Here is a 12,875-nt window from a genome sequence, read left to right as displayed (position 1 = left end):
TACCTATTTTTTTTTTGAATGGTCCTGTGCACATATAGGGCGCCCCTGCATGTAGTATCCCCCTACAGTGCAAAAAGGCATCACATTAAAAGTAAGTGAAGGCAACACCCTAATTGGCTCTCAATGGAATTGTGTCCAGGATTTTCACCCTTCAGGTAATGAATCACCACAGCAAACACAGCCGTTGAGCAAGCAATCGATAAACCAATCAATTTGGGGTCAGGCTAGACCTGGGGACGGCAAACCACTATGATGAAAGAGCCATATTGGTAAAAAAACAAAAAACAATCTGTCTGGAGCCTCAAAAAATTAAAAGCCTTATTAAATTAAAGCATCGTGATGTAAGTGTTTATATTAGCTATATTAGCCTACTATCAAAATGACTGTGTCGCAGGCTGACTCAAATCGTTGTTGAAATGTTGAAATGTAAAATGTATTCTTCACATTTTTACAACATTGGAAAACATTTGTAAAACAAAGGCTCCTCGGAGGGTGAGATCACTCTTGGAAATTAGTGACTTACAATTACAAATAGATAAATGGGTTATACAATTACAAAGAGAGATAGATGTGTGTGTCCAAGTTAAAGGAAACTGCAGGCTGTCTTCTAGAATATTTATTACAATCTTAGCAAGCTGGGTAACATTTGCTGTGGTCTATAACTGCAAAAAAACAACTAATAGAAATGCAGCTAATATTACATAAAGAGGATATGTCATGAGACATGCAAATATAAATTAAGTAGACGGAGGACATAAGTAAAACTAATTAATTGAGCTCAAACGAGGCACAATGATGCAATATGTACATACAGTGACCAAATATACCTGTTTAGCACTTCAACAAGTCAAGACCATCAACAAAGCTCACCTTAGTGCATTCCCGTACAGTATAAAACATTTGGTGAACTAAATGAGACAAAGGAGGAGTGGCATGAAACACGTCTTTCTGTGGCAGCTTCAGAAAAAAATTGGACATGTAAACCAGTGGTTCTCAACTTTTTTTCAGTGATGTACCCCATGTGAACATTTTTTTTTAATACAAGTACCCCCTAATCAGAGCAAGGCATTTTTGGTTGAAAAAAAAAAAGAGATAAAGAAGTAAAATGTATGTAATCAGATTATAACAGTGCAAAATTTTGCTCATTTGTAGTGGTCTTTTTTTGAACTATTTGAAAAAAATATATAAAAATAAGTAAAAACTTGTTAAAAAATAAACAAGTAATTCAATTATTAATAAAGATTTCTACACATAGAAGTAATCATCAACTTAAAGTGCCCTCTTTGGGGATTGAAATAGAGATCCATCTGGATTCATGAACTTAATTCTAAACATTTCTTAAAAAAAAAAAAAAATCTTTAACATCAATATTTATGGAACATGTCCACAAAAAATCTAGCTGTCAACACTGAATATTGCACTGTTGCATTTCTTTTCACAGTTTATGAAATTAAATTAATATTTTCTTGAAGTATTATTCAATAAATATATTTATAAAGGATTTCTGAATTTTTTATATTTTTAGAATATTTAAAAAAAATCTTACGTACCCCTTGGCATCCCTTCAAGTACCCCCAGGGGTACGGGTACCCCCATTCGAGAACCACTGATGCAAAACAAACTATGGTTAGTTAAAGGACCGAGTTATTAATAAGACAAAATGGCACTTGCCAAATACTCTCATCAGTGAAGCATGTTTCATATAAACAGTGGGATTTCTAACAACTGGGAATATTTGTGTGATGTTTGTCCTCCTACCATATTGAAACAAAAAATATATATTTTACTTAATCTTTTTCTATTTTCATACATATTTGGAAAAGCTCCATGAAGCCACTATGGCGGCGCTAAAGAGCCGCTTGTGGCTCTAGAGCAGGTGTGCCCACACTTTTTCTGCAGGCGAGCTACTTTTCAATTGACCGAGTCGAAGGAATCTACCTCATTCACATATATAATTCATATTTAATTAATTATGAAAGATATGTTTTTGTTAACACGTTATAGGCCTACTGAAACCCACTACTACCGACCACGCAGTTTGATAGTTTATATATCAATGATGAAATATTAACATTGCAACACATGCCAACACGCCATTTTTAGTTTACTAAATTGCAATTTTAAATTTCCCGGGAGTTTCTTGTTGAAAATGTCGCGGAATGATGACGTGTACGCATGACGTCACGGATTGTTAGGAAATATGAGCGCTGCGCACACACACAACTAAAAGTCGTCTGCTTTAACCGCATTATTACACAGTATTTTGGAGATCTGTGTTGCTGAATCTTTTGCAATTTGTTCAATTAATATTGGAGAAGTCACAGTAGAAAGATGGAGTTGGGAAGCTTTAGCCTTTAGCCACACAAACACACGGTGATTCCTTGTTTAAAATTCCCGGAGGTGAAGCCTTCCTATGGATCAGAGCGGTCAAGCGAACATGGATCCGACCAAATGTCAACCAGCAGTTTTCGGTGAGAAAATTGTGGTAAAAAGTCGCTTCTTACCGGAGATCAGCTGAGCTTGTGCCATCCATAATGCTGCCGTCTCCTTCCATTAGACACTTGCCTCAAGACACCCGTGGATACACCCTTCCGACTATGAGGTACTGTTAAACTCACTAAAACACTAGCAACAGAATAGAAAGATAAGGGATTTCCCAGAATTATCCTACTAAATGTGTCTAAAAACATCTTTACTTGATTTTTTTTTTTTTCTAGTCCGTTGCTATCAATATCCTCAAACACAAATCTTTCATCCTCGCTGAAAATAATGGGGAAATTGTCGTCTTCAATTCGTCCGAATAGCTCTTTTTGTTGGAGGCTCCCATTAAAAACAATGTGAGGATGTGAGGAGCCCTCAACGGGTGACGTCATCGTCTGCGACTTCCGGTAAAGGCAGGGCTTTTCTGTTAGCGACCAAAAGTTGCGAACTTTATCGTGGATGTTCTCTATTAAATCCTTTCAGCAAAAATATCAATCAAGCAATCAATGTTTACTTATATAGCCCTAAATCACTAGTGTCTCAAAGAGCTGCACAAACCACAACACAAACCACTACGACATCCTCGGTAGGCCCACATAAGGGCAAGGAAAACTCACACCCAGTGGGACGTCAGTGACAATGATAACTATGAGAACCTTGGAGAGGACGAAAGCAATGGATGTCGAGCGGGTCTAACATGATACTCTGAAAGTTCAATCCATAATGGATCCAACACAGCCGCGAGAGTCCAGTCCAAAGCGGATCCAACACAGCAGCAAGAGTCCCGTTCACAGCTGAGCCAGCAGGAAACCATCCCAAGCGGAGGTGGATCAGCAGCGCAGGGATGTCCCAAGCCGATACACAGGCAAGCGGTCCATCCTGGTTTCCGACTCTGGACGAGCGGTCAATCCTGGGTCCCGACTCTGGACAGCCAGTACGTCATCCATGGCCACCGGATCGGACCGGACCCCCTCCACAAGGGAGAGTGGGACATAGGAGAAAAAGAAAAGAAACGGCAGATCAACTGGTCTAAAAAGGGAGTCTATTTAAAGGCTAGAGTATACAAATGAGTTTTAAAATTACGCATCGCAACGGTAATACGATAGACCTAGTGCTTGTCAGAGGTATCACCGTTTCAAAAGTTACGATACTCCCGTCTACTAAAGTAATGTCCGATCATTACCTTATAAAATTCGAGGTTCAGACTCATGTTCGGCAAGCTAATAATAATAATAACTGCTATAGCAGCTGCAACATTAATACGGCCACAACGACGACTCTTGCTGACCTACTGCCCTCGGTAATGGCACCATTCCCAAAGTATGTGGGCTCTATTGATAACCTCACTAACAACTTTAACGACGCCCTGCGCGAAACCATTGATAACATAGCACCGCTAAAGTTAAAAAAAGCTCCAAAAAACCGTACCCCGTGGTTTACAGAAGAAACTAGAGCTCAGGAATTGTTATGTAGAAAGTTGGAATGCAAATGGCGCACGACTAAACTTGAGGTGCACCATCAAGCATGGAGTGATAGTTTAATAACTTATCAACGCATGCTTACCTTAGCTAAAGCTAAATATTACTCAAATCTCATCCACCGTAATAAAAACGATTCTAAATTTTTGTTTAGTACGGTAGCATCGCTAACCCAACAAGGGACTCCTTCCAGTAGCTCAACCCACTCAGCTGATGACTTTATGCAATTCTTTGATAAGAAAATTGAAGTCATTAGAAAGGAGATTAAAGACAATGCGTCCCAGCTACAACTGGGTTCTATTAACACAGATACGACTGTATATACGGCAGATACTGCCCTCCAAAATAGTTTCTCTCGTTTTGAGGAAATAACATTAGAGGAATTGTTACAACGTGTAAATGGAATAAAACAAACAACATGTTTACTTGACCCACTTTCTGGGAAACTTATCAAGGAGCTCTTTGTATTATTAGGTCCATCAGTGCTAAATATTATAAACTTATCACTTTCCTCTGGCACTGTTCCCCTAGCATTCAAAAAGCGGTTATTCATCCTCTCCTTAAAAGACCTAACCTCGATCCTGACCCCATGGTAAACTACCGACCGGTGTCTCACCTTCCCATTATTTCAAAAATCCTCGAAAAAATTGTTGCGGAGCACTTAAATGAACACTTAGCGTCTAACAATCTATGTGAAACCTTTCAATCCGGTTTCAGGGCAAATCACTCTACGGAGACAGCCCTCGCAAAAATGACCAATGATCTATTGCTAACGATGGATTCTGATGCGTCATCTATGTTGCTGCTCCTCGATCTTAGCGCTGCTTTCGATACCGTCGATCATAATATTTTATTAGAACGGATCAAAACACAAATTGGTATGTCAGACTTAGCCCTGTCTTGGTTTAACTCTTATCTTACTGATAGGATGCAGTGCGTCTCCCATAACAATGTGACCTCGGACTACGTTAAGGTAACATGTGGTGTTCCCCAGGGTTCGGTCCTTGGCCCTGCACTCTTCAGTATATACATGCTGCCGCTAAGTGACATCATACGCAACAATATCGCGAAATGATCAAGTATGACACATAGAATGGACCTGCTATCCCCGTTTAAATAAGAAAATCTCATTTCAGTAGGCCTTTAAAGGTGTTTAATGATAACACAAGCATGTTTAACACACATATATTCCTTTGTTTCATGAAGACAAGAATACAAGTTGGTATATTACCTGATTCTTATGACTTGCATTGATTGGAATCAGACTGTAGTGCTGATAACGTCCACATTTTCGAATGGAGGAGAAAAAAAGTCCTCCTTTCTGTCCAATACCACATGAAAGTGGTTAGTTTTTGGCATCTTATGTGTCCAGCTTCCATACTCGTTTTATTACATTTTGCAAGAAATACATTGACGGCAAACTCCGTAGCTTGCTATGTTGTGCACGCTAGCTTTCTGAGAATCTTATTTTGTTAGCGCAGCCAGGACGAAGCAGGGCTTTTATTGTGAAGACAGGAACTGTGCAGTCTTTCTTTAGCGTTTTGACAGCAAGTGTTGAAAAAAAGTGTTTCTTGCCCTCTCGATCATATTTGCTTAATAATGATCTCGCAGCAGCCGGCGGCATCTCAGAAGACCCTCGGGTGCTGTGAATGTCCATCAAGTGACGAAAGTGACGTCGTTGTAACGATTGATGATCACAAATGTTAAGGTTTATTTTTTTTATGCTTGGTTTGCGATTAACTGGCAGACCCTCCATGATCTACCAGGAGCTTGTGATTGACGTAATGGGCACCCCTGCTCTAGAGCTGAACCCCTTGCCGCATGCTTCTTTGTTGTTGCTCACTTAAGGAATGAGGAAATATGTTTTTTTAAAGACTTCTATATAGGAATATGTACTGTTCACTTTCGAACAGATACGATACCAATTCCTGGAACCCGGGAATCAAGCGGTACGAATAAATATTAATGGTTTTTGATTACAAAATCTAATTGTCTAATGCAACATTTAGAAATTAGCTGATTATGATATCTGCTGTCCAATTGTTATATCTTATTGTATCATCATCATTTGCAAGTACATTAACTTGCAATTACAATTGCAAGTTCAAGACGTTAGATGGCAGGAGTGTATAGATTATGGTGTTTTTGTCGCGGCCCAAAAATTGTTAAGACTTCAAGTGTTGTACTTGTTGCACCAGTTGTTTGATTGTAACGTCTATCTTAGACGTTACAATCCAAGTTTATAAGGTCATTTCTTTGCAGAAATGACCTTATAAACTACGGCAAGAAGTCGTTCAACAGCAAGAGTAAAACATAGTAAAATCAAAAATAGTTTATCACAGTAGTAAATGCAGTGAATTCCTGCAAACCAAGAAACAGTAGATAACCTAAATTACTACAGTTATAATACGTGGAAAACACGACTTTACAGTGAAAATAATGAAACATTTTTAAATTAATTTGCAAATACTGTATTGTCACAAGCTTGCAAATACTCTAAAATTCATGATATTATTCTGGCTAAATTAAAGATTTGGCAGATTGTACATTTAAATTTACAGCCTACCTTAATTTTTTTTTAGGGGTTTGTGTTAAAACATTAGCAGAGTTAATTTTGGCTAACAACATGTTTTCTTGTATTTTTGTGGCAAGTGGTTTCAGACATTGAGGGGTTATGTTTATGTGCTTGAATGCAAACTGCATAAAATGAACCACGCTTTGTGTTTAAGTGTGTTAGAACTGGTTGCAAGCAGCTAGTCAACAAGTATGGCGCATTTACGCTCATTTTTAATAGCTCACTTGAAGGAAATTGTTGTGGAAGGCCGTGTTGTGAGTTGTCCAGTGAAAGGTTATACAAATACTTTCAAGTTAAAATCCTCATTTACACCGCTCACATGTCTCAGAAACACAGGCATTTTGCAGATACTAGCAGCACGGTGATACAGTGATGCATCACAGAATCCAGGGTCCTGGGTTAAATTTCCGGTCTAGGAGTCTTTCTGGGGGAAATTTGTATGTTATTGTTTGGGTTCTCTCTGGGTACTCCGGCTTCCTCCCAACTCCAAAGACCTGGGGAAACCCTGATTGGCAAGACTAAAATTTGTTCTACGGTGAATTACTGGCCACTACAGATGCCCGTGTTTTACCATAAATTCTATTAGCTTTTTCTGTAAACAGGTTAACAATGCATACATTTTTTCATAGCAATTTACGGTAAGCAAAAACAGTTATCAACAAAAACATCAACACACCCTAATGTCCTATACTTTGGGACTGTATTTTTTACGGTTAATTCCTGGTAAATACATCTGCCGGTCTTTTGCCATAAATTGTGCAGATATTTTTTACAGTGTCGTTTTCATGAACAAATTTGGAGGTGATAAAATCGCGATGTAAAATTGCTAATGCTAACCAGTAGCACATCAATAGGAAAGTCATTGTGTATTAGCATCAAGCTACCACATTTTTGGAAAAGTGGAGTCTTACTTAACTTATGTTGGAGCATTTTTCAGTCACTTTCTTTGTCCATTCATTTCCGACCGCTTGTCCGTTACGGGCTTGCGAGGAGTGCTGGAGCCTATGCCAGCTGTACACGGGCGGAAGGCGGCGTACACCCTGGACAAGTCGCCACCTCATCGCAGGGCCAACACAGATAGACAGACAACATTCACACTCACATTCACACACTAGGGCCAATTTAGTGTTGCCAATCAACCTACCCCCAGGTGCATGTCTTTGGAGGTGTGAGGAAGCCGGAGTACCCGGAGGGAACCCACGCAGTCACGGGGAGAACATGCAAACTCCACACAGAAAGATCCCGAGCCCAGGATCGAACCCAAGACCCTTGTATTATGAGGCACATGTACTAACTCCTAAGCCACTGTTGAATTAAAAACTGCAACATTATCTCGAGGTAGTTTGGCTGAGTCCGCTCTTAATGCTGCTGGAGATCGCCAAGTGCCAAAGTGCGACCGGGCATGGTGTCACACAACCCAGGAACCGTAACAAAGCACTGTTTTACGTAAATCAGTGTGGGGCAGGACCGGCTGGAATCGGTCAGTGCCAAAACAGTACCCGTTTTAATTCCCACCCCTAATTTGATCTTTTTGACTATGTCTGTGAGGCCGTGAATGTGTTCAAGCTCAGTCCTGATTGGTCACTGGATGAGTTTGAGAATGACAAAGGAAAAGGAAGTCGGTGTGTCTGCGGTAGGGGTACTCGAAAATACCAATTCACACCCAAATCCCGTTTTTTGTTAATTCAATTTCTTAATGGATTTATAATTTTGGAGAATCAAAGAAAACGAAAAATGACATTTTCTGCTTTATATATACATATACACACACACACACACACACACACACACACATATATATGTATATATATATATATATATATATATATATATATATATATATATATATATATATATATATATATATATATATATATATATATATATACATACATACATACATACATACACAAGGTTTTTCTTGTTCTTTTTACTAAAAAATATTTTGAGGTGTTTTTTGTTATTGTTTACAAAGTCAAGGAGTAAGTCTCTGGAGACAGGAAGGTAGGGTTGGGCGATATGGTTTTTTATTAATATCTCGATACTTTTAGGCCATGTCACGATTTTTGCCTTAGCCTTGAATGAACACTTGATGCATATAATCACAGCAGTATGATGATTTTATGTGTCTACATTAAAACATTCTTGTTCATACTGAATTAATAGGCTACATTTAAACGTTCATCTATAGAGGGAAATCACAACTAAGTCAATTTACCAAAACTGTATTTATTAAACAGTTATTAAGGAGTGGCACAAACATTCATGTCATTTCAAGACATAAAGTGCAATATTTTCAGAGACATTTTAAAACAAGTTATAGGTGCACTTTTGGGAAACAACACTAAATGAAAGTGTACTTTTTGTACAGAACACCACTACAATAGTTTAAAACCAATAAAGTGCACTTTGGTGCATGATGTCACACAAAATATTTCAATAATTGTCAAATAAAAATGAGATGCATAATAGTTTCCTGCGGACGTTATCTCTTTCTAATGTTGACTTTTTTTTTTTTTTTCCATACGGTGTTGATGTGGAAATAGTTGCTTCGGCATTATGTTGGTGTGGCACCGGCCGGAGATATTGACATGCAGAGTTTCAAGCACTCCTCATTCGCTAGCGCGTGACTTTTCAAATGATGCTACATTAGCAGTGTGATTTTGCCGCATAAATTTTGAACATATTCCCGCTTGAAGCCAAACCACCGCAGGACGATGGATTTTGGCTGTTTTTCTTGGTAATTAATTCTTCCTTCATTTGTTACCAGATCCGCACCTTCTCTGTCTCGAATTAAGACCCGCACCTCACCGTTAGCGTCACAGCTAACGTTACCATGTCGCTACCTTTCTGCTCCGCGGGAGCGTTTGACGTTGCACATGTGACGTATGTAAGAAGGTGCGCTTGTTTAAGACTCTGTGAGAAGGAGACACAAGAAGCAGTGGGAAGAGCCTGGAGTGTAATGCCCGCAGCTAAAAGCAACTGCGTGAGAACGTATACTCCGATATCACAATATAGTCATTTTATACATCGCAGAGAGACAAAACCGCGATATATCGAGTATATTTATGTATCGCCCAGCCCTACAGGAAGGCTTTGAGGAAAAAGCCCAAATGATTTAAAATGGAGCCAAAAGTCACTGACTTTTAGGTATTGTCCACTTGCCGATTCTGTATTGTTACAAAAATTGTATGGAACATTTAATACCACATATTTAATACATCATCTGATTTACAGCAATACTAGCAAATTATACACATGATAAGATAAGCATTATAAAAAGGTGTTATTGTGTTTACGTTAGTTACTTGCTATAAAACATTTTCAGTGTTATAATCTATAATAGGCAAAGTCGGATCAGGACTCCAAATCGGATAAGATCTGAAGCCGAAAAAGGCGATCGGGACATTCCTTTTTCATCACCACTAATCGAGCCCTTTACAGTGATACCTCAATGTAAGAGTGTCCCAGTGTTTTGACATAAAAGCTGTCCCTCAGCTAATTGTTATGCTTTAAGTTGCAAGCAAAAATGTCAGTTACAAGCATCCTCATCCCTTACTAGCTAGCATTATCTTATAGCTATAGGACATAACTTTGTTTTCCAAACACGGGCAGTCACTGCTAGTTTGCGGCATACTGAAGCAGAATTAGTATAACGCTAGCCAAGAATGTTAAATAGCATTTAAATGGCAGACATTTATCCATGAAAATATGAAAAAAAAAGCTGCTGATTGTGTGTTTTACAAAGAAGCCGTAGAAGTCCACCCTCCAAGGTAAATGCTGTACATTATTAGTACGTTTATGTATATGTACCGTTCACATTTAAACTGTTACAGTACAGTAGGTACCTGGGAATCGAACCAGCACTCAACGGTACCAAATTTTGGTACGTTTGTGTGTGTTATTGAATACTAATTGTTTTTGATAGAAAAGGGTGAAATGCCATCTCCGGGTTGGGGAGGAGACCCTGCCCCAAGTGGAGGAGTTCAAGTACCTAGGAGTCTTGTTCAGGAGTGAGGGAAGAGTGGATCGATGCGGCGTCTTCAGTAATGCGGACGTTGTACCGATCCGTTGTGGTGAAGAAGGAGCTGAACCGGAAGGCAAAGCTCTCAATTTACCGGTCGATCTACGTTCCCATCCTCACCTATGATCATGAGTTTTGGGTCATGATCGAAAGGATAAGATCGCGAGTAAAAGCGGCCGAAATGAGTTTCATCCGCCGGGTAGCGGGGTTCTCCCTTAGAGATAGGGTGAGAAGCTCTGCCATCCGGGAGGAACTCAAAGTAAAGCCGCTGCTCCTTCACATCGAGAGGAGCCAGATGAGGTGGTTCGGGCATCTGGTCAGGATGCCAACTGAGCGCCTCCCTAGGGAGGTGTTTAGGGCACGTCCAACCGGTAGGAGGCCACAGGGAAGACCCAGGACACGTTGGGAGGATTATGTCTCCCGGCTGTCCTGAGAACGCCTCGGGATCCCCCGGGAAGGGCTAGACGAAGTGGCTGGGGAGAGGGAAGTCTGGGCTTCCCTGCTTAGGCTGCTGCCCCCGTGACCCGACCTTGGATAAGCGGAAGAAGATGGATGGATGAATGGATGTTTTTGATAGTAAACAAAAAATATATATATTTCAACATTTTGAAAATAAGCTGATTATGAGAACTGCTGACCAATTGTTGCGTCTTATTTTATTATCAGATTTCTAAGTCTCATTTTTAGTTGCAAGTCCAAGTTGTTAGATGGAAGTAGTGTAGTTTGTGTGTTGCCAGTCAGTTTAGTCTTTGCTGTGCCCTATAGTGTTAACATGTAAGTACTGTACTTATTACGCACAAGCCGTTTGAATGTAACGTGCATCTTAGTTGTAGTTATTAACAAATTTGGAGGAGTTGAAATTGCCATGTAAAATAGTCAATCAAATCAGTAGCATGTCAATAGCAAAGCCAATGTTTATTAGCATCAATTTAACGCATATTGGTAAAAGTGGAGCCTTACCTAACCTATGTCGGAGCGTTTTTTTGAGTGACTTACTCCGTTGGCATTGAAAATTTCAACATTACCCAGAGGTAGTTTGGCTGAGTCCATCCGCTCTCAGTGCTGCTGGAGTGATCACCAAGAGCCAAAGTGCAGACATCACATGCAACCCAGGTATCCAAACATGGAACCGATGGATTTTACATTAATCTGTTTGTTTGGTGCCAAAAAAGTATAGGGTACTGTACCCGTCCTTAATTATGTTACTTAAAAAAAAAAGTAGTACATTGTATTGTTTCGATACAAATGTTCTTATCTACAAGTTTGCTTTGAATTTTAAAAGGCATGTTACAGGTTAAAATAGTGCAGACTAAGCACCAATCACATTGATTTAAAACAGGGTTGTCTAATTCAAGGCCCAGGGACCAGATCTGGCCCGCAACATAGTTTTATCTGGACTGCAAACACCTGTAAATGGTACAGTGGGGCAAAAAAGTATTTAGTCAGCCACCAATTGTGCAAGTTCTCCCACTTAAAATGATGATAGAAGTCTGTAATTTTCATCATAGGTACACTTCAACTGTGAGAGACAGAATGTGAAAAAAAATCCAGGAATTCACATTGTAGGAATTTTAAATAATTTATTTGTAAATTATGGTGGAAAATAAGTATTTGGTCAACCATTCAAAGCGCTCACTGATGGAAGGAGGTTTTGGCTCAAAATCTCACGATACATGGCCCCTTTCATTCTTTCCTTAACACGGATCAATTGTCCTGTCCCCTTAGCAGAAAAACAGCCCCAAAGCATGATGTTTCCACCCCCATGCACCACAGTAGTTGTGGTGTTCTTGGGATGCAACTCAGTATTCTTCTTCCTCCAAACACGACGAGTTGAGTTTATACGAAAATGGATACATGGATGATACAGCAGAGGATTGAGAGAATGTCATGTGGTCAGATGAAACCAAAATAGAACATTTTGGTATAAACTGGAAGGTATAAACTGGAAGCTGCGGAGCAGCAAGCCCGGTCTCCCATTGTTCGTAGCTTTGTCCTCGGAGGTTGGAGGAGGTTAGCCTGTCCGGAGCGGAGGTGTCGTGTGGAGGATGGTGCTTCATCCATCTATTTTCTACCGCTTGTCCCTTTCTGTTTTGTTGAGCATGCATTACATGGCTGGTAACTGTTACTAGGTACATAGTGGATGCGTGGTTGCGTGTGGTACATAGAACATCAATTTCCACACTTCTATTAACCCCGGGTCAATCTTATATGTAATAGAAATGTGTAGAGGGTGTGTATGGTGTGTGGTCATTAAATATGTGTTCTGATATATGTTCTTCACAGAAAATGAGCCAAAGTCAGTTAATCCCAGTTTGAA

General features: G+C 39.6%; 1 protein-coding gene across 1 annotated transcript in view; it reads left to right on the top strand.

Moving 5' to 3' along the window:
- Positions 1-12,875, top strand: part of chrnb2 (cholinergic receptor, nicotinic, beta 2) — a 97,301-nt gene that overhangs the window by 6,740 nt on the left and 77,686 nt on the right. The gene's annotated exons all lie outside the window — the stretch shown is intronic.

The sequence above is a fragment of the Nerophis ophidion genome, linkage group LG21 (genome assembly GCF_033978795.1).
Source record: "Nerophis ophidion isolate RoL-2023_Sa linkage group LG21, RoL_Noph_v1.0, whole genome shotgun sequence".
Taxonomy (NCBI): domain Eukaryota; kingdom Metazoa; phylum Chordata; class Actinopteri; order Syngnathiformes; family Syngnathidae; genus Nerophis; species Nerophis ophidion.
The sequence above is the reverse complement of the archived record's forward strand: the minus strand, read 5'-3'. Positions and strand labels throughout refer to the sequence as shown.